Raw genomic sequence first — 27,716 nt, forward strand, 5'->3', positions numbered from 1 at the left:
AAATTTTGCATTGAATTAAAATGGCTTAAAAACATTATTGTAGTATTAATATTTTTAACAGAATATATAAAAATATATTTATTCATTTTATTTAGCTAGAAAAATATGGAAATGAAAAAAATATTTTTAATTAAAATCCATATCCATGGACAAGAGTGACGGATCATTTATTATATGTAGTAAATTAAAATATTATTAAGTATATATATAAATCGTCATTAATATAATATAAGAAAAAAACATGTCATAAAATGCTGTCACAGCTGTGAAAAGACCAAAAAATAGTGAAATAACTTTTTAATCCATGTTTTAAATAGAATGAAAACTTAAGGAAAATACTGCGTCCGGTAAAAAGCTTGAATCTTTACAAAATATATGTATTATAATTTCAATAAAATCTAAAAAATTAATAATTATTCAATGACATTTACTTTAATCATATTAAAAAAAAATAACTTAATCTCTATTTTACTTCCAGTATTAAATAATGTTTTGCTAAGTACGTTTTATTTTGTGAATTTTATAGAGAAAAAAATAATGTTATTTAAATAACACAGTTGAAAATATAAATTAAGAGTAGCAAAAACTTTGTATAATATTAAATAATTTTGTTCATTCAACATTATATAGTAATTCGTTTGCAAAGGCAAAAGGGTTATATCCAATTATAATGAAAAATTAATGTCTCCGTTTAATTTTTGGCCTTGGTAAAAAATATACTATTTTTGCACTTCCCAGGCCATAAATATTTAATTTGACATGGTTATCAGTTTTTCTGCTTGACCGTGCGGAATTTTACTCGCTCTTTTCCTTGAGCTTTAAATTACAAAGAAAGTGAAAGCCCACTATGTCATATTATCATAGGCACAAATTCATATGATAGTTATATTATTAAAACCATAATTATATTTAAATAGTTTTATATAAACATATTTATTTTACATTCTTAAAATATTTAATTTAATATTATGTATTTTGTTGCATAGTGCACATATATAAAGTGGTTCTAAAAAAAATATTTATAATTCTTACTAAGTTAAACAAAGTATTTAGTTGCAAGCAAATAAAATTATGTGAACAATTATAAAGACATAAAGATTATGACAATTTGATAAAATAACTTTAGAATTAATTTTATAGCTACTATAGCAATTTTTTTATACATAATAACACCCACAAAATATATAATTAAAATATATAGTTGAGATACAGAATAAGGGCGTTAATCTAATTTTTTTTTACGTCAGAAGGCTGCCATAAAAATACCTAACATCCATTCAGTAACACTTCGCTTTTACTTCAAATACACAAAGACGCATATTGTCTTTAAAAGTATCACTTTGACCGTCCAATCTGATCCATCTTAACTATCATATTGAATCTTCAAGAGTTAAGCTCAATCTTCTGAATAAGATATTATGATGCAGCATCAAGAAAACATCAAAAATAAAATAAAATTATTCGCAAAAGTTCTACGACAATATTTTACCTTAAAAATAATTTATAAGCTTATGTAATTTAAACATAAAAAGATAGTTTGTTTCGAGCACAGATAACGAAAAAACTTTTCTTAGAAAGTCTTGCTATTAATTTGTTTCTATTGCATTATTATTGCCAAAATATATTTTTTATTAAATATATTTGTACTATTTTACTTTGTGCATATGTAGCATAGGTTTTTAATGTGTTCGTTTATGTGTGTGCGCACGAGTAATATGTCTTGAAGTATAGTGTTGTATCAAGTATATAAATCCCATGTAGTACATTTAATATAACTTTCTCGTATGCAAATTAAGCCTATCTGTAATTGTATAGTTCCATCTGCGAGGCTTGACAACATAATTTTACACGACTCTCGAAAGTATTATTTAACATTCACAAACTTTAGTTTACGAGGACCTCTGGAAAGGTTGAATGGCTTTATATTATATTATATTATGTTTGTGAGCTTTTATTGTGTTATAATGTAGTTTCACTACTTATTTTTTACTTGAATATATGACATTATTATTTATTTATTTTTGTGAAAATATTGAACTAAATATATACTATGTCTTTAAACTTGCCATTTCTATTAATAATTAAACTTAACTATATACAATTGTAGTATTGTATATTGCGAGAAGAACATATAGTATCATTTATACTAAAGTTATACTTATTTATTACCATTAGATAATATTATTTATTAATATTGCATAAATTTAATTGAAAAAATATTAAGTGACTGCTAGCGCCAGACTGGTTGACATTTCAATAGTTATTTTTACGCTATTTAAAATAAATGTTATAAAGCTGATTATTAACTTTAAAATTAGTTAGAAAAGTCATAAAAATTAGATAATATTAATAATTATTTATTATAGTATTTTAAATATAAAAATATCAAGTTTATGTATTTTTGTATTGTTTTATAACGCTTCAATTCACGTAATACGATAAAAAACAATTTAATAAATGTCATAATGGAAAGCATCGATCGACTTAAAAATATTATTATGTGTTCCAAATGATAAGAAGAGATAGTGGTTTAAAAACATGTTATTCAATTGATAGCAAGTCAAAGGTTAAAATATTTTTCGCGTAACAAATTAAATATACTAATATATGTATAGTAGTTTATTTATGTATTATCACTAGCAGTAATTATATTATGTATTTATATGTATAATATTCTAAAAAATTCGTTAAAAATTGTTAACGTATACTATAAGTAATATTAATTTTTAATATACATGTAGCAATTTTAAGCCTAACTTATTGAATTATGAAAAATAAGTATATCGAAAATATGAACTTGTTGGTCAAAGAATTTAATTCACGTTTGCTATATTTATTATCATCTAAAACATAGCTTAATGTAATAGTGATTTTAATGCAAAAATAAAAAGCAATTCTTATGCAGACAAACTTGTGGGACAATATGGTATTAGCGTAGGAATTCTGCTTTGAAAATAATTTTTCTTTTATGAATACATGGTTTAAACAACATACATATAAGACGATTATATACATAGACTTAACCTGAAGGTAGATGTTAAAATTAAATAGAGGATTAATACAAGATGAAAATTAACTATATTAAATTTAAAAAAATCTTTTCTAGTTGAAGATTCTGGTTCGGACCACTATCTACTTGTCGTATATATGAGGATTAATCAAATCATTTATTTTAATTGACCCCCGTAATAAATAAATAATTTACCAAGGTTATTACAGATAAGATGTTTCAGTTTAAAATAAGTTTAGAAGAGGACGCAAACACATTTTTAAAACAGATAAAAATATAATTAAAGAAACAAAAATCTGCCACAGAGAGATTGTTGTAAAAACTGAATCATTGATAAAACATAAAACCTGATCAAAAAATAAACAACACAAACAATTAGGCAAATATTAACATCTATTTAAAGTGAATTTAGGCCACAACTATGGATAATTAAGTACATCTTAGAAAGCCCCATAATGGACCCCAATAAAGTTTTGCAAAATAGAAAGAAAATTGTTCAGTACTATGTAAAGCAAATTCATCCAAAGAATCACTGTAAACGAATTCAGCTTTGAACCAGATATCTTATGCACCTGCAGAGATTTATAAAACTATTAAATAACTGAGAAGAGACAGATCCCCAGGTTCTGATTAGGTTTCAGCGGAAATGATTCGTGATCTCGGAGATTAAGGTATAGCCATATAGTTTGATATATGCAAGAAAATATGGAAAGAGGCTCAATATGAAATACATATTTATGCACAAAAAAGGATCAATCAAAATGCTCACAAATTATAAAACACTTGCGCTAACAACCCACACCAGTAAAATACTATTATATGTAATAAAATAATGATCGAATAATTATATAGGTTGACAAATACCAAAGAAAGCTAGATTTGTTAAGTAATAAGCGACTTGAAAGTAAATACTCTTGCCAAATTATTAAAAAATCTTGAGACCGAGAAAGTGGAAATGTCAATACAGCAGTAGTATGAGTAACCTCCTAAAAATTAAATAAATTTAAAATTGCTAAGAAAGTAAGCCAAGGCTGCATTTTATCACCTGGCTTATTTAATATCTTCGGATAATATATAATAAGATGAAAGGGCGACATATCAATTGGAGAAGAAAGACTGCCAAATTTAAGATATTAATCGGATTAACCAAACCTAAATTTCTAATGCAAGTTAAAGGCTTACTAATGAAAGTTCTAAAAATTATTAAGTCGGGTTCACTCGAAAGTCATTAGGTTCGATGAATTCAACTTTAAGTACATTTTAATCTAAGATTTTTTTTTAAATTCTAATGCAATAATTTTGAAAAATATTCTTAGCTTTTTAACATTTTTTGTGACCAGTGGTGTAGTACTCGTGCGTCGAAGAGTCAGAAAAGAATATATAGATGATTGCGTAGTACCTAAGGTCAAATATTGTGGCGGAAGCGTTATGATCTGGGATTGCATGGCAGCAGCAAGCGTAAAAAACATGTACACTTGCGAGGGTAGTATGGATAGTGACATTTATATTTCAATGTTGAAATCCACTATCATAATTTCCTATCGGAAAATATTTCCAAGCACAGACTCCGCTACCATCCGATTCTAGCGAAAAAATGCTCCGTAACTTGGTTTGCGTCAAAGGGTTTGACGCTTTTAGAACGGCTTACACAGTCACCAGACCTAAACACTATAGAGCATTTATAAGCAAAATTAAGAGGAAAGGTTGCCCATCACAATTGCAAATCTAAAATTGAGCTGCGATAAAATTGCAAATGGAATGGAGAAAATTGTCTCCATCCACCCGCAAGTCATTAGTTGACAGTATGCCAAAAAAGGTTGCAGCTGTAATTAAAGCTAAGGGTAGGCATACTGAATACTAAAATTAAGCTTAAAATAAACACTTTAAACAACCTTGATATGTTTTTTATTTGTATTTTCACTATTTTTAAGATATAACACATTTATTGAAGTGCCCCATTATTATGGCCAAGGCTGTATATTTATAAAAACAGGGATAACATACTGTCAGCTGACAAGGGAAACGCTAAAACACAAGATAATATGAGGATTATTGCAAATGATGATATTTATAAAAAAACTGAAAACGACTCGATGACCTATCAAGACACTAAAACCAAAAAAATGTTAGATTAAAAACTTCTTTCAAGAGAAATAAAAGATGAAATCATACCTCGCAAATCGTCAAAAAAGTGGTTTATTGTAAGTTTTGATGTGACATCACTGTTTACCAACATTTCTACAAAAGAGGCAGTAGAGAAAATTGTCAAGAAACATTAACTCAAAATGCTTATAGTAGGCTTCATTGAATACTGCATCACTGTAATGCGCAAACAATTCGTTTTATGGAACAATTATTTAATATATTGCTCATTTAAATTGTCCTCAAATGAATATAAAGTTATTCTTTCTTTGTGATACAATTTTATAAAAATGCGATATGGTGTTATTGTTAGTGTATTGTATTCAAGCAAGACACTAACACTTTGCGAGAGAACCCAATAATTATAAATTACATTAGAATTTTGAAAACGTTAACAAAGGGCATTTACAAGACCATTCCAAAGATATAAATATAAGAATTAATCCTGTATTTTTTGACCCGTTTGTCAATAAAACAACATTTATTTAAATATGCCATTGTTTTGCTCAAAAAAAAATACAGTGAAATCTCTTTGTAGCGAATACCAAAGTAACAAAATTCCCAGTATAACGAATTTTTAGTTTTCATTATAACGAAGACTGTTCCCAGTATAACGAAATATTTTGATCTGAATTTAAGAATGACGTTTCAACTTGATAAAATATTTCTCCTAATTTAGTTTGTCCTTGACGTGGCGTGTGCCGGGTGTGTTCAACATTCAAAGTGCTTCGTCGACCCTCACACTTTTTTTATAAAACATTTTCTTACAAATTTTATCGTGTGGATAAATGGACAAAAAATAAAATTATAATATATTCTTACATTTAATATAACGAATTTCTTGTGATCTTCGCTATACTGAGATTTCACTGTAATTTTTAATCATTTGCGTAAAATAACTGTCACTAAATGATTAAATACTAATTTAGGTATGCCCATTTTATATGATGGGAAACACGAATTTACAGGGGTATAAACTATATGTTATAATTCGTCAAAGATGCTTGCAAAAAAATCAAATTTAAAAATCAGATGACCACATTAATTTATTTCTCGCATTCAACATCGCCGTCCGGCACTTATACCGTAGTACATGTGAAATAAAATACACATATAAATTAGCTCAGTTTTTAAGTAAATATTATTGAAAGTGCCTCAATTCTTATCGCATGCCAATATTACATCTCGCCTGTGTATCGTGTTCAAATAATTTTATTTTGAGTCACCGTAAATATTATAAATAAATAAATTTAATAATAAATGCGATTTTTGTATAACCGTAGGCAATACATATTGGCGTCGACAAACCGCATTATCCACACACGATCGAAAAACCCATCAACACCCTTAGATAGAAAAATCGAAAAAAATAGAGGGGGATATTTGTACACAGCACGGGGGAGGCGATAACTATTTTCATTTTCCAAATATTTGATAGAGTGAATAAGATCTCGCAATTTTCCGAGTGATCGCCGTCGGAAAAATTGGCTATCACGACCGCGGGCGGAGCCCCCCGGGGGCGCAGTCTCGAGTCGGAGCCCCCCTTCGGTGTGTTTTTTTTCTTATTCGAAGTGGGGTGTCGTTATCGAAAGTGGCCGCCCCCTCAAAACGGCAATGTTGTGCGAAAGAAACTATTTACGACACTTTTGGGGCCAAAGTTTCTAGTTGTTAGCCACGAGTAACGGCCTTTTACGATCTTGCTATGGGACGAGGGCCGTTATAATTTTCATTTTAATCTGGAGCGTACACATATGCGTCACATGAGTGCGACGCACTCGAGAGGGGTGGCCTTTTGCGCTTGTGTTCAACATGTATTATATTATACTAGATTTTCTAATGGTCAAATTATAAAATCCGAGCATACGCTAAAAAACGAACGATATTTTAAAATGCTAATGTCCCCCCCCAGAGACAGACAAAAAATGTAATATTTACAACAAGCGAAATTTATGAATACATGGATTTGAGAGATCTCTAGATTTTTTTACTTACAATTAATAGCAGATGTTATTATATTGGTTATACATATCATAAAACGGAATGTTTTTATAATCATACCTAAAGAATTTTTTATATACAGGGATAAGCAGTACTCCTAAACCTTTCTCTTTTGAGACAACTGGAGAAGGTAATAGTTTTTAATTCGACATTTTAATCTGGTTAAGCTAAATCTCCAAGAGCATAAGTTGGTCCTCAATACGATTTATAGACTACGTTGATCTAGCACTGTGACAAGAACAGACACTTTTTTGTATAAATGTATACACAGACATGTCTAATAATATATTTTTTTGATAATAAATATTGTAACCAACTAATTTTTAGTATAAAATGGCAAAAAAAAAATTCTCAGACACCTGTTAATTAGAAAATATAAATATTATCCATTTTTATCTACTACAAAATTCATACAATATATGCTGGGTTATGATTATTTTTAGTCGTGTCAACATGTGTACTTAGAAGAGCGCATTTTAAGCAGTTGGTGAAGAATATATAATACATGAGCCGGAAATTCTGAAAGTGCCACCTAAAAACTAGGGCATGCGCTCCCAAGTATTATTTGAAGTATAACATGTAAATGCAGGAGTATTTACCAACTTCCTAGTAAGCACAGATATCCGAGTTTTCAACAATCTGTTTTTTATCCAAATACACGCATTGTGGTCTAACCGCTAATGTCTTACTGTAAATATTTTATTTGTACTGTGTATTGTCCTATTAAAAATAGTTTCTATTATTAAAAAAAATATCGATAATAAATTGAGAAATTCTTGCACAGTAGCTGTTAAAAATATTTTGTCAGATATTATATATTATAATAAATATATACATTATACAAATTTATCAAAAATTTATTCGCTATTATACTCTGCAAATTCATACTTTGTAAATTAAAGTGTAATTGAATTTCGCTGGAACAAGAACAGTAGTACGGTGGCTGTTGAAAGATTGAAGCTGAAGCTACATAGGTCTCTCGGAGGAAACGACGTTCATAAAACGTATGCACAGTGTGGGTTAACCGAGGGACTATCACAGAATTATGTTGATTGAAATATTTGCATACAAAGGGGGGAAACTTTAGTGCGGAATAGTTAACCCACTTTGCGATTTTGATGTATAGCAGTGAGAGGCAAGAGACGTTTCGGATTGATCGAAGCTTGGAAATGTTCGATGAAAGTTATTTAAATTTGTTCAATTTAATAGAAGTACGTAATATGAAGGGAAAGGTGGCGTAAATTACGTTTAACACAAAGTTTGGTTGAAATAGATCAGATTTGCGATGTAATGTTTTGCTTTACCCTAAAGCAAAGAGTATACGCATTTGCAGATAAAATGTAACATCTAGCAAAATTTCTGATTATTAGTGATATTTTTTTATTAACGATGTCTTTAAACTATGATTTTAAAGCACACTGTAGATAAATCATGAGTTATCGTTCTCTGCGAAAATAGTATATGACGAGATCGAGACGTTTTACAGAACATGCTTTCTAATATATGTATAACATATGCATATTTATCAGAAATTTTGTACAAAAAACAAACTATATTTAGCTCGATAACGACTTCACATACAAACATGTATATTTGATGATTTTTTTAAAGATTATGCTGTAATGCATTTGTATATCAAAATAATTAAAACTTTTAAAGGTTTTTTTTCAGATTTTTTTTACATAAATAAATACGCTTAAAATGATATCAGATTTAAAAAAATATTTATTCCAATTTATAAGAGAAAAATATTAAATTGTAAATCGTTTTCTGAATCGTCATTTAATTTGTCAATGCTTCATGTGTTCCGCTATTTTATGACGTGAGTAATATTTTGGCAGGACACAATCACAAAATATTATTTTTAATTATAGTTATTTCTAAAATGCTTCGCGAGCCCGATAGAATTTCAACACGGGCCAAATAAATATTATTAATAAACGAGATGTTGGTTACAATAATTAACAAAATGCCTCAAAGTTTAGAGACTATAACTTTATAAAATCTTGTATCGATGATAATTTTTACGTACTTAATTACAAATTTTTAAATTTCATATATTGACAAATTATTTTTACTACTTTTAATTTTATAAAATATTCTTTATTTGCATAATTGTGTATTTAAAACTTCCTAAACGCAATTAAGATGTAGATAATGTTTGTGAGGCTCGATTAAATTATCTGAAGCTCCTTAAGTATTTTCGATAAAAAGTTTTCTGTTCGATTGCAGTCTTTTCTTTTAATGGGAAATTCTCTCTACTTTTTTCGATGTCTTAAATATAAAATTTGTGGTCCTTGATGTGTTTTTAACTTATTTAAATAAATTTATATTTTTATGAGATAAATATATACGAGCCAAATATATTTATATATTAAAAATATTTTTTTCTAGACGAAAATTCATTTGAATATATTAAAAACAACTTATATTTTAAGACATTTTATATACTGCATGTACATTTTAACCATTTAAGTGCCAAATTACGACATGTTACAACAGTATCTCTTGACAGTTTCCGCGTGCCGCATGTATTTTAAGTTTATCTACTGATATATATGTTTCTTTTTACTTCAATTAAAGATTACAACGAAATAAATAATTAAAATGTACGTTTTTTTAATTTACTCAAGATAACAAAATCAGTTCAACGTCTGAAACATTTGAAAATGATGACGATTCTGAAAGTGGTGAAAGTGTTATGGAATTTGAATCAGTAGATATTGGAATTTCATTTATGCTATGTTAAACAAACACATCGAAAGTGAAAAAAGCAAAGAAATTGACAGAAATACAACTTACGGGTTCAATGAAGTTCAAGAGAATTTCAATACATATCATCAGCTAAATTTTATATTTTTTGAATCGCCCAGTATAAAACACTAATCGATATGCAAAGCATTTTTTTTACAATAAACACATGGGATGTGTAGATGTATCTGATAAAATGCTGTATACTGTATAAAAGTTACCTTCAACATTTTCTCCAGTATGATCCTAAATGCTTATATAATTTATAAAATAATAGGTAGTAAATATATGTTATGTCTTTAATTTACATCAAGTATAAATAAAAAAATGGGCAGGAATGGTGTCAAATTAAAAATCAACCATATTAAGAGGGTTGGAAGAATTACCTTGTCATAATTTGAGAAGATGTATTGTATGCAGTTTCCAAAATAAAGAACCAATTAAAAGATCTAACTTAATTGGTGTCAGATGTAAAAAAAGTAGGATAGCAGAAATGTGAAGAATAGATTAAATAAACTTTATTTTTTTATGACCTAAATATTTTATTTTTATTTACAAAAAAATGTTTAGGTCATAATTTATTGTTCAACTTAGTTTTTTATTATTAAAAAGCATATGATATTTTTTTATGTACTAAATATATTCCATATTCATGCATTTAACAACTGTTATGTTTTTATTTTAGTGTATAAAAAATATTACGATTGCTTTTCATTTAAGAAAGTTATTGCTTTTTTTATATCCCTTTTTTTAGTTAAAAAATTGTTGACAATTCTTAGCTAATATAAAAAAGGTGTGGCACTTAAATGGTTAAGACATTCTATATATTTTGCAAAATTCTATACTATATACCGAATTCATCAAAGCTTGTTGATTTTAATTTTCAATAATTTTATTTGCACAGACGGATAAAGCAAATTAATTAATAATTAATATACAAACTAATGATACATATCATAGCAATTTATTTAAAACAATTATTATGTTATTTTATCTTTTTTTCGTAGGCTTAGAGAAACTTCAATTGACATTGACCAAATTTGTTTCTGTTCCTTTTTAAAAAAAACTATTAATAATCTAAACTATGAACATGCTTTAATGGCAGTTTAAATAACCGAATTAAATATACAACATATATGTGTATATATATATATATATATATATATATATATATATATATATATATATATATATATATATATATATATATATATATATATATATATATATATATATATATATATATATATATATATATATATATATATATATATATATATATATATATATATATATATATATATATATATATATATATATATATATATATATATATATATATATATGTGGTTGAATGCGTTTTCGCGGAGAAATATTTGGTTAATATTTCTAGGAGTCGGATTACTCCGCGTACTTTTTTGATTCCGTGTGGAATCATGGTCCCTACGTTTCGGCCAGATTCGCCCAGCCATCCTCAGGGGAAAATTGAGAATATGAACATCCGGTGTGGGCAAAGCCCAGCATGTGGTTGTTCAGAACGCATTCAACCACATATATATATATATATATATATATATATATATATATACAATGTACATAAATAGACAACATGTAAAACATGTATACTGCTCATGGCTGTATAAAAGAGATAAAATAAACGCTAGAGTTGATCTGCGCTTCAGTTTCAATTGTGTTTAACCCTTTTATTGGATAAAATTAACTCATATCTTTGAAAACCAAACGTATCGTTGAATATACATTATTTGTATAATTTATTTTAAACCTAGCTGTCATGATCTGAGAGCTTATCTTATTGCGGTAATACCTATGTATTTATATACACAGAAACCTGACTTTATATATAAATACTTTATATGCAAAAACATGTCATTTTTAGAATCCTTTCTTGTCATTGAAGAAAATATTATCTCTACTTTTATATGAGGGTTAATATGATTATTTTTGTTTACCGATCATCTGAGGCAAGGGAATAGTTTTGATCTTGTAATTGTCAAAAGATCTAATTAAATACGACACTTATACGTAAAAACATCGCATTCAAGTTATATCAGAATTTTACGACTGCAGGCCGGATAATTTTGTCGAGCGATCTGGATCCGGCCCGCGAGCCGTAGGCTTCCGACCTCTATTATGGTGATTTATTGCTCGAGTTGTTGCTTGAATTGTAGGCAATTTAGAACAAGCCAGAAATATAATGAATGCATAACTTTTACCCATGGTTCATTTGACTATCATTTATGATATATTTTTTATGAAATAATAATAATCAATCATCACTTATAAATTTTTAAAGAAAATATTTCGAAATACCATGTAATATATTATCAACAGCTCAATGTAATTCGTTTATACGTTTACTCCATAGCAAATTTATTATCTCGCTCCTCGTGGGCTAAATCTCTTTATCTACGAAATTCCACATCAACTCCGCTTTATCGGCGCGTAACGTCCCAAATAAAGACCCTTTTGCGAGATCGTAAAAATTTAAGAATTGAAAAGATTGACTCATGAAACTGGATCTATATATGTATAGACATTTGTCGGGTATCCATGCCAAATTGAGCGTCACCAATATGCTCAATTCGCAAGAGCTTTCCATTCGGCCGGCCAATTCGGCCATATTATCGCCGCTCATTTTGCCCACCCACTCGCTTTTGGGGTGACCATACGTTCTGTGGGGACCAAGCGGACAAAAATCGCATCGTTGTATTGTATTTATCCGGCGATATGGCCGACAAATGCGCTCTTTATGCGCAAAAACAGACCTAGAGCAGTTAATCAGGATTTTCAATGGGCGATCATATTTGGTTTAATACTCGAATGAATGATATTTTATGTTTGTATTTAAGAAAAATATTAAAAACGCTGTATAACAAGATTTTAAAATAAATAAATATTGTAGTTTTTTAGGGTTCATGAATTTTATAATCTTAATTCTCTGCTTTTTACGTTATATTTTAAAGTTAATGTGTCCCCTAAAGATAGACTACAATGTAATAATTACAGGAACCGAAACTAATAAATACATATTAATCTAAACACATTTTTAAATTTGTTAGTTAACACTTGAGAGTGAGTTAATTTTATGTATTTTTCCATAATTATTTTTTTACTATTTATTTATTATTGTTTATATTGCATTAATAGTCAATTATATAAAAAAAACAATTTGTGACATCTTTTAATAAACACTTTGAGAGTATCAATTATTAATCAAAAATAAAAAAAATTGGTTAATGGAAATTTAATTATTAATCTTTTTCTCATTTGCAGATTCACATCTCAGATTTCAAAAGTTTAAATAAATATTATTAAGCAAATTAAAGATTAACACTTTTGAGAAATAGTCACAAGACAAAAAATTTAGTGAAAATATATTATGTTAACTAAAAGAAGAGATAAATTTATGCGTATTATTTTCCTTACAATTTAAAGAATCAACTGATGTGGTATTTGAAGATTTTTTGAAGTAATACATATGCATGAAAAGACTAAAAATACAATATATACAGTTCTTAATAATTTTATAATGTAAACAAATTGTTTTCATTAAGAAATGTTTTTCGCAATATAGATTTTATTTATTTATGCCAGGAAATTATAAATAATTATTAAAACTGCATTATTCATCAATAAGTTTTATGTTCAAAGAGACCTTATACACATAATTTTTTTAAAACTATCATTAAAATAGTTAATTCTATACGACTCTGTGCTCTTCAAAAACATATTTTTAGATAAGTAAATAAAGGTATTGATAAGGAACTTGTGTTGCACAAAAATGTTTGTTGGCTTAGCAAAACCTTAAGAGGTCCTTAAGAGGTTTCTTGAGTTAATAGAAGACATGAAAAGTTTCTTCTCTGATAGAAGTGATAGTTACCCACAATTAATGAACGAAGAATGATTTTTTAATTCACCATTCTTAGCAGGCTTTAGCTCAAATGATAAGCTTGATGAAAACTTTTTATTAACTTAATATTTTTTTTAACAAATATAAATAATGGAGTATTTAAGCATTGAAAAATATTTGCGGATATATCATGTTTTAATTTAACACACACTTCATGATCCATATAATAACAAATATGCAAAAATTAAGACGTGATTCGAAGATTTTGAAAACATTGAAAATATCACACTGTTTTCTTAAAATTCCCTTTAGAAAGATATCAACATATAAAAAAAACATATAAAGTCAAAGCTCTACAAAATTTAAAGCGAATCAAAATAAACTGGAGTAATAAAATCCAAAGAAATATTTTTCATCTATTAATATATAGACAAATCTGAATGGATCAACGATCTTATTAAAAATATTTTATCTAATAGAAAATTTAGTATATTCATATTTTTTATTATTAATTTTTTTCATATGATAATATTTTTAATTGTTATTTTTTTTATTAAAATGTTTAATAAGCACTTCTATGAACATATAAATATTATTATTATTTACCCTATGTAAATTGGTTGATCGCGATGATTTTGTATACAAAAAAGTAGATCGCCACTACATAAAAATTGAGCTGCCTTGTTCTAGTGAAAAAGGGATATTTTTTAAATGGATAACAATGTACTTAATAGCATATAAATGGTCTTATTTCATGTATACCACAAATTCAATCATCATATAGAAAACATACGTAATAAAACACCTAAGATACTGGGATTTATCCTATGGTGTAAGGATCAAATGAAATGCTCAAGAACACTATGTGATTTTTAGATAATTATAGTGCATCATTTTTTAACTGAATAAAAATTATTAACTTTTAATATAAAATGTCAAAAATAGGTTAATCAGATACATGTACACAAGAAATCATAAATATTATCCATTTTGTTTTCCACAAAATTCCGTCTGCCCTTTAGTGTCGGAAAGTACCATATTGTGTCATTTTATCAGATTATTTCTATGATATCGGTGGAAACATTTAGCTAAAAAAATCCTCACTAAAGATTTTTGAATTACTTTTAAGAGCAAGTGGAGTTTCTCACTCACGTAATCGACATCTGCGAAAATCTATAAGGAATGCGTTTCACTTTGACAATCCATTAGTTATGTGTCGTCTATGTTACTTTAGCAGCATTTTTAAATCGGAATTTATAATTTTAAATTCCTGAATAATCATATACTCTAAAAGATATTTATTTTATTTTTATTTTTTGATTAAATTATAACCATCGTATACTAACATGTTACCCCAATGCGCCACGATGGTCGAAAACAAATTTTAAATTTATAAAACATAAAAAACGTATATATATACATAAATATAACAATACTTAAACATAACAAAAAATTATAAAATATTAAAATTAAATGATACAAACTGGATCAGATCCTCGTAGCTAACATTAAATAAGTCAATATGTAATGCCAGCGTATTAAGGAGCCGGATGGCCACAGCTATAGGCGATGTCTTAGCCCTAACGGCCATCAAAAGAGGTCTCGATCGTGATTCTCGAAAATGTTCCGGAACCCAAAACTGGAATTCCTCGAGAATAGCTGGATTGTCGACAGCACCTTTTAGTAATTTGAAAAAATGCTTAGTGACATACACCTTTCTGCGAGAACTCAGCGAATCATATCCCAACGCTCCTAAAAAAAAGGCGCTGGGATATAAGTACGGATAATAACCAAATGTCTTTTTGTAAAGGTATCTTAAATACCTTTTTTGAATTTTTTCCACTAAAAGGGAATATTTGGCTATTCGGGGATTCCAAATTATTGATCCCGATTCAAGAATGCTACGAACTAAAGTGTCATAGAGGATGCGAATAACTGACGGATCGTCAAAGTGAAAGGCATTCCTCATAACAAAGCCGAGCATCTTGGAAGATTTATCACAGACGTCGTGTATGTGTAGAGAGAACCTCCATTTGCTCTCGAAAGTAATTCCGAGATCTTTAGTGGAAGTTTCTCTAGTCAAAATGTTACCACCGAGATAGTAGAAATAATCTGATGGCGAACGGGATCGAGAAAATGACACAGTATGGCACTTTCCGACACTAAATGGCAGACGGTTAATGGAAGCCCATCTCCACAGAGAGTCTAAATCACTTTGTAGAGAGGAGTCCACAACAGATCGATCATTTATATAATTTTAAATCATCTGCGTACAGAAAAAAACTTGAATTTTTAATTTCTGTATTTATGTCATTAATAAATAACATAAAAAGCAGAGGTCCCAGATTGGATCTTTGAGGAACCCCCGAAGGGTTAAAATATTCTGTCGACAATCGTCCTGTCTACGATTGCTTAAATAACTCGAGAATAACCGAGTTAAATTATCTGAGCAACCGAGGTTCGACAATTTTTTTAATAATAACCTATGACAAACTTTGTCAAAGGCTTTCTCAAAATCTGCATACACGACGTCTACTTGAATTCCCGCATCGAGAGAAGTTAAATATATAAAAATATATTTTATTATCTATTTTTGAATTCCAGCGTCTTTCATTTAGGAGCGATCTATTTGAGCTGGTTTAAATATTTTAATTTTAATATTCTTAGGATTATATATTTCCTTACATTCTACGTAAAATGTTTATTGCATGGTTGGTTGTGAAGACACTGAACACATATTTGGTTTTTATCTTAATAAAATGTATGTTGAAATTAAATAAGTGAAGCATGCAAAATACTAATATGTGTTGGCATACTAAAATAATTCAAAGGTTGAAGCATGCGATAAACCTAGGAGCGTCGATTCAGATATTTATATATTTTACTGGAAAATAAGTAAAAATATAAATATCTTAGCGAATTCCTACAGTAGCAAAAAATATATATGACGCATACCGATAATACCTCGCACATGCCGGATTTGTGCACACGCCCAAGGATCAACGAAAAGGGTGAATAGGGATGTGAAAAAAATAAATAAAGCGGCGAAGATCTGTCACTGCTTTCACCAGAAGGATTTGAATAGCGTTGTTCATATTTTTCCACAACGAGCAAAGGTTTGTTCTCTTCTCTCCTGAATATCTAGGTTCTATTTGCAGTTGGTAATAAATCATAGGCTTCCATCCCGGTTGTGGAACGTAGCGAGCAGCTAATAAAGCTTCTTAAGGAATACAAAGCGGCGCTGTCGATCTTTTGTATCGTGCCAAGAATTATATCAACATTTTTAATGAAATTCCATTGAAAATGTTACAAACTTTTCAGATCGTATAGTATGCTTTTGTGCAGTTGACTAATGCCCTAGTTATGATAATTAAGTTAGTATCTCGGTTTGCTAGCATCATTTTATAATAAAATATTTATGTATTTTAAAAGTAGTATACGTTGAAAAAATAGTAAATAAAATAAAAATGCAAAACTAAATCTGTTATGATCGATCGGAATTTTTATTATATAATAATCACAAATTCCAAGCTTTTTTTGAGGTAAAAGTTATCGACTAGTCTATTGTGTTTATATTTGTCGCTACACATATTTTTCAGCACATTTCATTATTCAAAATTATTTGTATCCATATTCTTTTAAGCATATTTTTAGCTATTTATACACATACAAATCAAGAAAAATATTTTTTTAGAAACCGCATACAGTAATGTACAAAAAAATATTAGCCATAAGGTAATCTTAATCTAAATCTAAAACCATACGTATAGGAATGCGAAAGATATTCCCGAGTTTTTCTCGTCTCGCTCTCCCAGCGAAAACATCGTAACGCAGTGCCAAAAGCAGTTACTGTATCTGCACACAAGATCTTTAAGGCTTCAATCTATATAAGAGTGAGTTACTTGCACTTGGAAAGCTGCCTAATATCTCTGCGAAGCCATTTTATTACTTTCTTTTTTTTTCGCATTATAATACCGCACCGAGAGTAACAAATGGAAAAATCCGTAAGATGAATAAAAAAAACCGAATGCAGTTGTTATCTGCATTTGCGCAATTTTTCTTTTAGTACTATCAATGCAATATATTTAGACAATTAAGTTCTAATGGTTAAATTGCGATAACGTACGATATTGCCGCCATATGTCCTTGAAGTGTTAGATAATTGAGTAGGCATACAGCGATAACCGCAATTTCGGTCCTTAATCGTGGTATTAAACTCTAAAGTTGGGGTTAATAATATAATAAATAATTTATTGTAGCCGTACTGAAAGTTCTTAACAAGTTAGCAAATCGTTAATATTCAATTTTGATGTAATAACCCATTAATATTATATTTACGTGTATAAGTCGCTGTGTCGATCGATATTGGAATATTTAACTGTGACAAATTAAATTATTGTATCTAAGATATTACCCCAGATTTTGTATTTAAATAAAGCTCTTCTGTAGAAATTTGTCATATTCACCCTTGGCTGTTTTGTGGAAAATATATAATATATATTTAATATATAAATATATAAGTATAAATTTCTAAAATATATATACATTTATTATAAATTATAAAATAAATCTTGAAAAAAATCGTTTTAAGTTATTATATTATTACCGATTAAAGAGTTTAAATAAAAATGCAAGAAATGTAGTTATATAAGTTGTTATAATAAATAAAATAAATATTTAGGACAATATAAAGAATGTAAAGTTTAAAATTATGAAGCATAATCCTGTTGTGTCAGTAAAATTTTTTTTTTTATAATATATATATTAATGTGCCATTTATTGCGCAGTTTCTAAGGGATGCAGGCTCTCTGCTAGAGCAACATTTTGAGCTATGGCCAATGGAAGACGCTCTAACGATTTTAATCCTTAGAAGCGCGTTCAGTGGCTTAATTCTGTGACTTAGTTCTAGAGCAGTAGTTTTTATATAAGACAGCAAAAATATAGCGTGTACACCTAAATATATAAATTAGTAGAAAAATCAAAATTATGCCCAAAATTTACTATTTAATTATTCTATATGTATCTGATGGCACTGTTAGTTTAAATCCTCTGTTTATTTGATGATTACGAACATAAAATTGTGGCCCAGCAGACATTTATTTGGTAGCCTGATCAGTAAAGGGCGGAGCCCTGATGGCAGATCCAAAGGTGTGAAGAATTTTTGTTTTTGTCTGACTACGCTTTATTGCTTATTACTTCGTGTTAAAAAATACAATTTAAGATTAAGATGACTCATCAAATATTTTAATTGAGACTTTATATTGACTCTCACAAATGTAAAGAACATATAAGCTCTTATGTTTATATTATAAAATTCAAGCTAGTAAGTTTTTAATTGTCTTGTTATAATGCAAACCGTTGCCTGAGATATATTTTAAAGAATAAAAAATATTAGTTACGAAAATTTTATTTATAATATCATATTTTGATATTCAAGTAATTTTATAAATAATTAAATAAAAAAAGGAGCAAAAATATGTAGCAACCACTACGTTTGAAAGGGTCTTTGTCTTAAAACTTGGGTTATTTTCTGTGACAAAAACGGTCATTCATCAACAAGGAAATAACACAATAGCATAAGTGATTTAGATCACACACCATACAAATAACACGAGTTTTGTTTTTACAGTAAATATTTTCCGTCATTGAAAGAAAATTTCTTTGTTGCGAAACGGTCACGGATGTAATAAATCACCGGATTCTCCAGATTCTCGATGCAATGCAATACGAACTTGGATAATGGCCATCAAGCGAACGTCACATTGAAGCTAAGAAGCATCTGCAGTTATTGACTGGACGATCGCTGCATAATTGAAATTTGTCAGCAAGCTTTGCAGCCATGTATAAAATTGGGATTCTCTAAAATAATAACGGAGCTCGCAGCAATTTTAAGTCAAAAATATATTCATGCAAAAGTACCAACATTGACATTCTGAATAAAAAAACAATATCTTTAACATATTTAGACCTTGTTGAACGGAGGTAAGAGCGGCAATTGTAAGATTATGGTTTCGGCTCACAGCTAATAAGCGATTGGTAAACCAACATTTAAAGAGGTACTGAGAGCCGAGAATTAATCACAAGTGGCGGCTTACCATGAGAACTTCTCAAGTACAGCAAAAACAACTTTCTGAACATCGCTTATGACATAATAATACAAATATCAAAAAAGAAAAATACCTCAAAAAAACAGTGGAACAAAGATATTAAATGTTTCATATTAAAAAGAAGAGCTTACTCCTGCGCGAGAACTCTTTATTAAAGTTAAACTGGTGAATTGAAATCAACCTGTCTCTTCTAACGTTAGATAGGCGACGTGCCGTATTCGGCTCGCGAGCCTCGCCCCTGTCATAATACATATACAAGCCATCCTGCAAAGATAATACGTCACTTTGATTATAAATGTTGGAAAATCCAAAAATAAAGGTAAACGGTAAGCGCGAATGCGGCACGAAGTTTCCCTTTGAATTTTCATCATTTCTGCGTGGGCTAAATGAACAAAGTTTCTCATTGAAACGTGTGTTTTTTTTGTGCGCGCCGGTGCCGCCGTCAGACTTTTATGGGTAGCAAACGCTCGTTATTTACCCATACTTTATTTACCTTCGAACTTTTCGCCCTTAGCGTTCAATGGTTTCGCAAAGTTGCCCATGGCGATGGACCTTCGAGGGTGCGCATTTGAATTTTTAGCACAGCGGCCAAGTTCGAGACCTTTGTAACAAGTTCGCCGAAACTAGAATATAAACTTTTGACCGCAATAATTACGAAGACGGCGAACGAGAAGAAAATTTATATCCATCGCGCATAGCATTATATCAGCGTTGCTAGACGGCATTTATTAAATTCGTAAAATATAAACGCAAACGTACAAGTAACACAAAGATGAACTTTTCATATAAACACACTTATTAAAAATATTTATTTTGCAAATTAATGGCAATTAATTTTGTGTGAATACCTGGAAAGCAGGGCCGAAACTTAATATTTTGTCACCTAAGGTCAAATTTGCGCCCATGTGTAGTTGCTTTTACTTTTATTAAGTATAATATAAAAATGAAAATATATTACACAAATTTAGAGGCAAAATAAATTGATTGATAATAATATTAAATTTTAACGTTTTTTAACCCTAAGGGGTGTGACTTCACAGCCAAGAAAAAGTCGTTTGAAGCTGATAGTAATTTATCAGTTAAAATAACATATATTACGAGTTATTGTGATAGGAAAGGTCGTTTTCTCCGAGCGTAAAAAAGAAAGTGAATAAAATTTTTAGTTCTTCTGAATTATGTGTGTATTAAAATAATTTTCAAATGAAAAAATAAGGATTTTATTGGATTCAGGGAAAAAGACGAAAGGAAGAAGGGTTCAAAGCCGTTTTTTTAATTGCATAATCAGACATAATCTACAATTTTGGACCGCATGCAAAAAGTTTTGAAAGTTAGAAAAATAATATTGATATACACTTTTATTTTTAATATATTTTTTTCAGCAGTTTTTCAATTCACTGACTTTACCAGTTCGGCACCCTTTCCATCGTTCACCCGAGGCAAGTGCTTTGCTTGCTTCACCCTTATACTAGCCCTGCTAAAAAATATTTATTCAAGCATAAGTCTATAAAAAATATGTATTAGAAATTCGTCTAATTTACAATACCGGTATACAGGTATTTCTATCAACACAAAATACTATACAATTGTAGTATTTTGTAACTTCTATCCTGAAATATTGATATATACATATGTATGTATATTTTAAGAAGAAAAAAATATTCATTCGTAGATTAAACTTTCATTAATATATTTGCAAAAGTGAATGGCATTAAATCGGTTTGCTTTGTAGAAAATGTGCTGTGTGTTATTTTAGAATATCAATTACAAACGTAATATTTTTACAGTTATATGATGATCTTTTTAAAATTTTTAAGTAGAGGGTCGGCTTAAAAATATTTCAGACTATACTTGGCAAAAAATAATTTAAATAAGCCGTATTTGTAAAGTGTACAATGTGACACTCTGGGGCGTTGCGTCTTCCTTAAAGGGGCGCCACTATTAAAAAGTTTCATATGGTTTAAAATTCCCATTTTTAATTCAATGTGATGCAAACCAGTAACTCGCTTAGTAACTAACTGCATAAGCCGAAAAGAATGGTTACTAACTGTGACTATTTTGACCTAATAATTTTATTATATTAAATATTCATTATTTCTCAAAGTGCACTTGTTATAATATGACAGTGAGCCTTTAGAAAACCTAAATTTATCAAAGGCGCAGAGAGTTGAATTAATTTAGAAATCGCTAGATGAGCTAAATAAAACCTTTATTAATTATTTACTTGGCTAATAAATTGCCTATTGATGTTTCTCACAATGTGCTCAACACTTGCTGCAAAAATCATACACAAATTTAATAATTCTTTATATTATTAGTTATTATATAAGCAACTTGTATACGCGTTATTGATTATTTTATTTTTGCAATAAATAAATAATAAAAAAATCCGATAGAATATTTTTAATGTATTATATGTATTGTAAGTAAATTTCCTACCGTAGACATCACTGAAATGACAACCGAGTTCCAGCAGACGCTCAGAAGGCTCACGGGAGGATAAACCTTAGAAAATATATTTTACAGGGACAGTATTTTTAAATTTCAAGGGATAATAGTAACATCATTAACCTAAATATAACTAAAATTTATTCATTTAATTATCGAAATATTGTTATTTATTTATTCAGATTCCTATTAAGCGTTTATTAAAGGCATTGTTTTACAAAGCAATAAATAGCTATAATTTCACGCGAATTTTTACTACTTCAAATAGTTTTTATGTGTCTTATTATAATGACGAATTTTGTATTGATTCATATACTTTATTCTTACTATTTGTCGTTTCAAAATTTGTAAAGTCAATCCAGAACATATATATAAGATGAAAATCACGAGAGGTCGATTAATGATTTTCTTTTTCACGAAAGATTATATAATGGATGTGCTGTGGCATACGTATATTTTTTGTTTTGTCCATAATACATATTCAATTCAATTTCATTGTGCCAAGATTAGATTTCAATATTATATACCGTACCTCCCATTTCGCAGACGTCCCGGCAAGATACGGCATATTGTCCCGTGAGATTGTCCGAGAATATCTAGTTAACTGAATTTCGTTATGTATGTATGAACGACAGTAGTACATATTATACAAACACGCGCTGGTTTCCATTGTGAAAGTAATAGAGCATTGCTTTCTAAATAAATAGTAGTTCGTAATATTTGCTCTGTATGTAAATTCGCCATAACTCTGGCGAGAAACACCATCACGATACGAGAATTAGATTTTTTCCCCCACGATTCAGATTGCTCGAATTCACATCCAGCTAAATTTATGGCGAGCAACATATTATGGCAATTTATTCCGTTTATGAACTACAAATTATGTATACATGGTGGCGATTTAGTTTGTTACCGATTTTATTTTCTACATAAACTTGTAAATTGGCATGATTCATTTCAATATATTAAAAACAAACAATATAAATTGTGATTGTAAAGATCTTTCATTTATTTATTTATCATAATGTAAAATTCTAAATATATTAGTTGAAACTCGATCTTTAATATATTATATATGTTATGCCTGCACTACACTACAACTGAAGTTACAACTGAAGTCAGCCGAGACCTACGACTTCAAGTAAGCAACCGTAAATGACGTCCGGACGGCGGTTTCTGTTACGCACAGCTCACATATTTGCGCGCAATCGAAAAATGTGCCAAAAAATCGCAATTTTTAAATTGTCATATCATTAAAATTACGCTACTGATAATTATAAAAGTTTGTGTGAGCACTCACCAATACAATATCAGTGAAAACTTTTCGGTCGTTAATATTCAATTTACGCAAAATCTTTGTCGGCTTTTGAAAAATACCATAAGGCATAAAAATGATACTTCAGAATACGAACACAACATTTGTGACTATCTAAGAATTTGTCGCCATCGATTCTACATAAGAATTTGTTATGGTGTGATATTTATATAAACCGATCTAGGAAAATGCATAAGGATATTTGAAACGATTTTTTTCAACAAAATCATTTTTTAATTATTTAATTTTATATGAAAAAAAATATAATAACAATATCTGTTAAAAGAATATACTATCAAAAATATAATTCATCCCTTTTGGTGCCCTAAAATATTCAAAGATGTCAGTAAGAGTCTGTTGAAGTCCCCGATAAGTATGTGGTATTATAATTTGACCACGTGCCCATGATGCAGCGCTTGACATGCGTGTTAACCATAGGACGCCAACGCGCATACTGAAATTGAAGTGAGTTACTCGTTTTATCTCAGTTTGCGAAACACCATATCATTATCTCTCTCACTCTTAACACACGAGAGAGCGAAAGGGGAAGTATCTCACCGCTCGCGCTCGAAAGAACAGCTCCGACTTCGAACTCTTTGCCGACAATGTTCGGAAGCGCTCGAAGCTGACCAAGTCAACTGAATTACCCCCACTTTACCTCTCGTTCTCGGTAACCTCGGACAACTCGACCGAAGTAACTCACTATATTCTCCGTCCTTGGCTAACCTTGGCCAGCTTCCAGAGTGTAATGCAGGCATTACAGTTCAAATCATATCCGAATACATTTTCACTAGTAGATATATATTTCCACTAAAAAAACTAAGCGCTAGTGAATTATATCGTGCTTTCTGGTATCTATGAAACGCATTTTGACAGCTGCGAATCGTCCATTTACTGTTTAAATCCAAACCTAACCTAGATAAATTATTTTAATGAGAGTTCGAAAACTCAGTTTTGGAATTTTCATTAGGATATACTGGGATATGATTATTTGGAAAAGCATTTCTTTAAGCTGCTGATAGAAAATATACACAGCTCTGAGATTCTGGAGAAGTTTGGTTTTTGTGTGTTACGTAATTACCAGTGGTTGCATTCCTAAGTAATGCATACAAAAACAAGGATATTGGAAAATTCTCAAACAACAAAGTTATCTGACTTTTTATCTGTCAGATAGTATTGAAATTTTTCATACAAGTGCTATCAGTTGATGCTTATCAAAGATCAATGTAATAAAAGACCACGTGTTAACAATTGTTCATTGCAACTTATCTGGAGGTTAAATAAAATTGTTATCTGAGCAAGAAATTAAGTAAACATTTTCGATAAATAGTATGGTTTTAGAAAGCTCAAATCACAAAACCAGACTTTATTTCCGACTTCATATTAAAGAACAGATTAATCTCCTTGCTCATCTTTCAATATATTTTCGAATTTCGGCATTTTCTGATTCGTTGATGTACAAAAGTTACCATGATCCTTAAAAATAATGTTAGGTCATGTATTAAAAATAAACTTCAATCAATTATGGGCTTCTTTAATAATTGCTAAGTTATTCTACATATTATTGAACAAGTTTTCCTTAATAACTGTCGGCAAATAAATCAGTAATATGGCTTTCATCCGCATCATTTTATGGTCACTAGCCTCTTAACATTTTGGAAAGCAGTGAAAGTTCCTCGTTATCAAATCCAGACTAATGTAGTCTATACTGATAAAAAAAAAGACTAGACAAAGTCTAGCTTTGAAGTTAAGCTCAATTATTGGTAACATTTTTGTGACCGCTATCAGTGTGTTTGTTATGATTATTTTTATTTATTTCGCTCATTCTGCAGTACCAAAGAGATCCAATTTGGGTCCTTTGCTCTATTGTATCTATATGAATGTCAAACTTGCAGCAATTTAGAATATTCTATGCTGATACTGAAAGTGTCTTAGAGTATTCACATAAATTTAGATTCACTTTCCTCACAAATAAACATGGAATCGATGTTAAGAAAGTCGAACATTTCAGCAATGCTAAGTGTGATATCATTCACACTTGAAAATTTAATTTGGAATCCAAAGCATCTGAGCTTCGAGAGTTCTAACTTTGCCTGCAACCAAGAGAAGGCTGACTCAACTTCAGATCAGAGAAGCCGCCGCTTCTCTCTTCGCATCCATTGGTCTAGCTTAACGTCTGGAATACAAAGCAACCTACTTCGGAAAAGTCTGTAGCATACGGACGTACGCACGGACTTATCAATTATTGCGCAACATAGTCAATATTAATTTACAATTTTTATCCTAACAAAATTAACATGACCAAATATTAATTCGAAATTTAAGGCCCAAAGCCTTAACAAAAATGAATAAAATATATTAACTAAGTCATTTAAAATAGCAATGTTACTATTCGAATATTTTAATTCTGTGAAAATATCTTAAGCAATTAGAAATAAATTAAAATATTATCTAATGTAGTTATTAAATTATATTAATAATATTATTTTAGCCAGAAAGAAAATATCGTATTGGGCACATAAAAATCAATTAGTGACTCTGCATTATTATGCATTTCTGGGTGGCTTTGTGTGAGGTAGGAATAGCAAGTTCAGAGGAAATAATCGAATTTTCACCATTTTCCTTAACTATTTTACTACACAGTCATGCATGTACGCAATGCGAATAAAATGTACGTCATTTATACGTTCCAGACACACAGATATTTATTTGTAAAATACATCACGTACACATATATAACTTATACCTACAATAGATATGGAATAAAAAAAATACAAAAAAGTCACGTATGGCAAAATTGCTTTGTCGACATTTGAATAGGTCTGGTGATTTTATTTGTTTGCTATGTGGGCGTCTGTAGATATGCATGTTTTTTTAGATTATATAACGTTGTTTTGAATATAAACATGAATGCGTTATGTACTGCGAAACTTTTGTGTATTGAATTTTAATAGGAAAGAAATGAAAGCTGTAAAATCCATTTTTGGCCGAGGGTTAACAAATTTAAGTTGCCGGTAAAACTCTTCAGAGCAGTATACGAATGCATATTATTAATTAATTTTGATGGATTAAATTAGTGAATTGAGTTGTTTCTCAGAATATAATAAACGAATGTATCTAGTCGAGTTTTTTAGTGTCGCTTTAGTACGACGAATATACTCTAAATGACATCACTAGTGGTAGTTAACTTTTATTATATCACCTCGAACATACCTCCCATAGCTTTTATATTGTACTAGTGTCTTATAAGCACTTCTGCCGAAACATTACCTAGTTTAAGCTGAATTGGAATATAAAGAGCAGTAAAGGCAAAATTTTATATTAACAATTTAATAAAATATATAGGTATTTATTTATATTGAATACGCTAAAAAGAGCGTTGTTTTTATATCGGGCAACTTATTAAAACAATAAATCATACGTTTATAAAAAAATATTAAAATATATATAATAATTAGTGGTTTTAAATATCTTGATTGCTTTGACTAAAACAATGCATTTTTAATTAAGAAAAATTTAAATTGTATTCAACGTAAACCTTAATTACTTACTCTATTTTTGAACATTTAGCCATGATATTAAATATATAGTACTTAAAATAAAAATATGTTGGTTTAGTTAAGTTTGACCAATGAATAATATAATATCGTCTATGAAAAAAAGTTAGTGCCACTATTCTTTTTATGAATTCGCCAAAGGCAATAATGTAAAATAATGTGACTTTATGAAAAAATAAAAAAATGGTTGTTTATAAACTATTTATTAAATTTATTTTTATCTTTAATCAATCCTTAATAGTACAAAATATTAGAAATTTATTAAAAATAATAATATTAGGTAAAAACTTTTATTGTATAATATTATACAAAATATGCTATAAAAAAAAATGCATTAAAATTAACATATTAAATATTTATTTTTAATAAATTAAAATTAATCTCTTTATTGGTGATTTAACTCTGAGCGAGTTACCCTACTAGTATGTCGGCACTAAGGATACTGTTTTGTATGTATGTGAATATGAATTACTAGCAATGATAGAAGTTTTAAAAATGTTTAATAATATACTAAGAAGCA

At 29.1% G+C, this 27,716-nt stretch overlaps 1 long non-coding RNA gene across 3 annotated transcripts in view; it reads right to left on the reverse strand.

The window, feature by feature from the left end:
- LOC148236374 (uncharacterized) overlaps window positions 1–27,716 on the reverse strand; it is a 457,594-nt gene that overhangs the window by 27,263 nt on the left and 402,615 nt on the right. The window lies entirely within an intron of this gene.

Source organism: Plectrocnemia conspersa, unplaced genomic scaffold (genome assembly GCF_051122295.1).
Source record: "Plectrocnemia conspersa isolate PC_06_02 unplaced genomic scaffold, ASM5112229v1 ptg000003l, whole genome shotgun sequence".
In the NCBI taxonomy this organism is placed as follows: Eukaryota; Metazoa; Arthropoda; class Insecta; order Trichoptera; family Polycentropodidae; genus Plectrocnemia; species Plectrocnemia conspersa.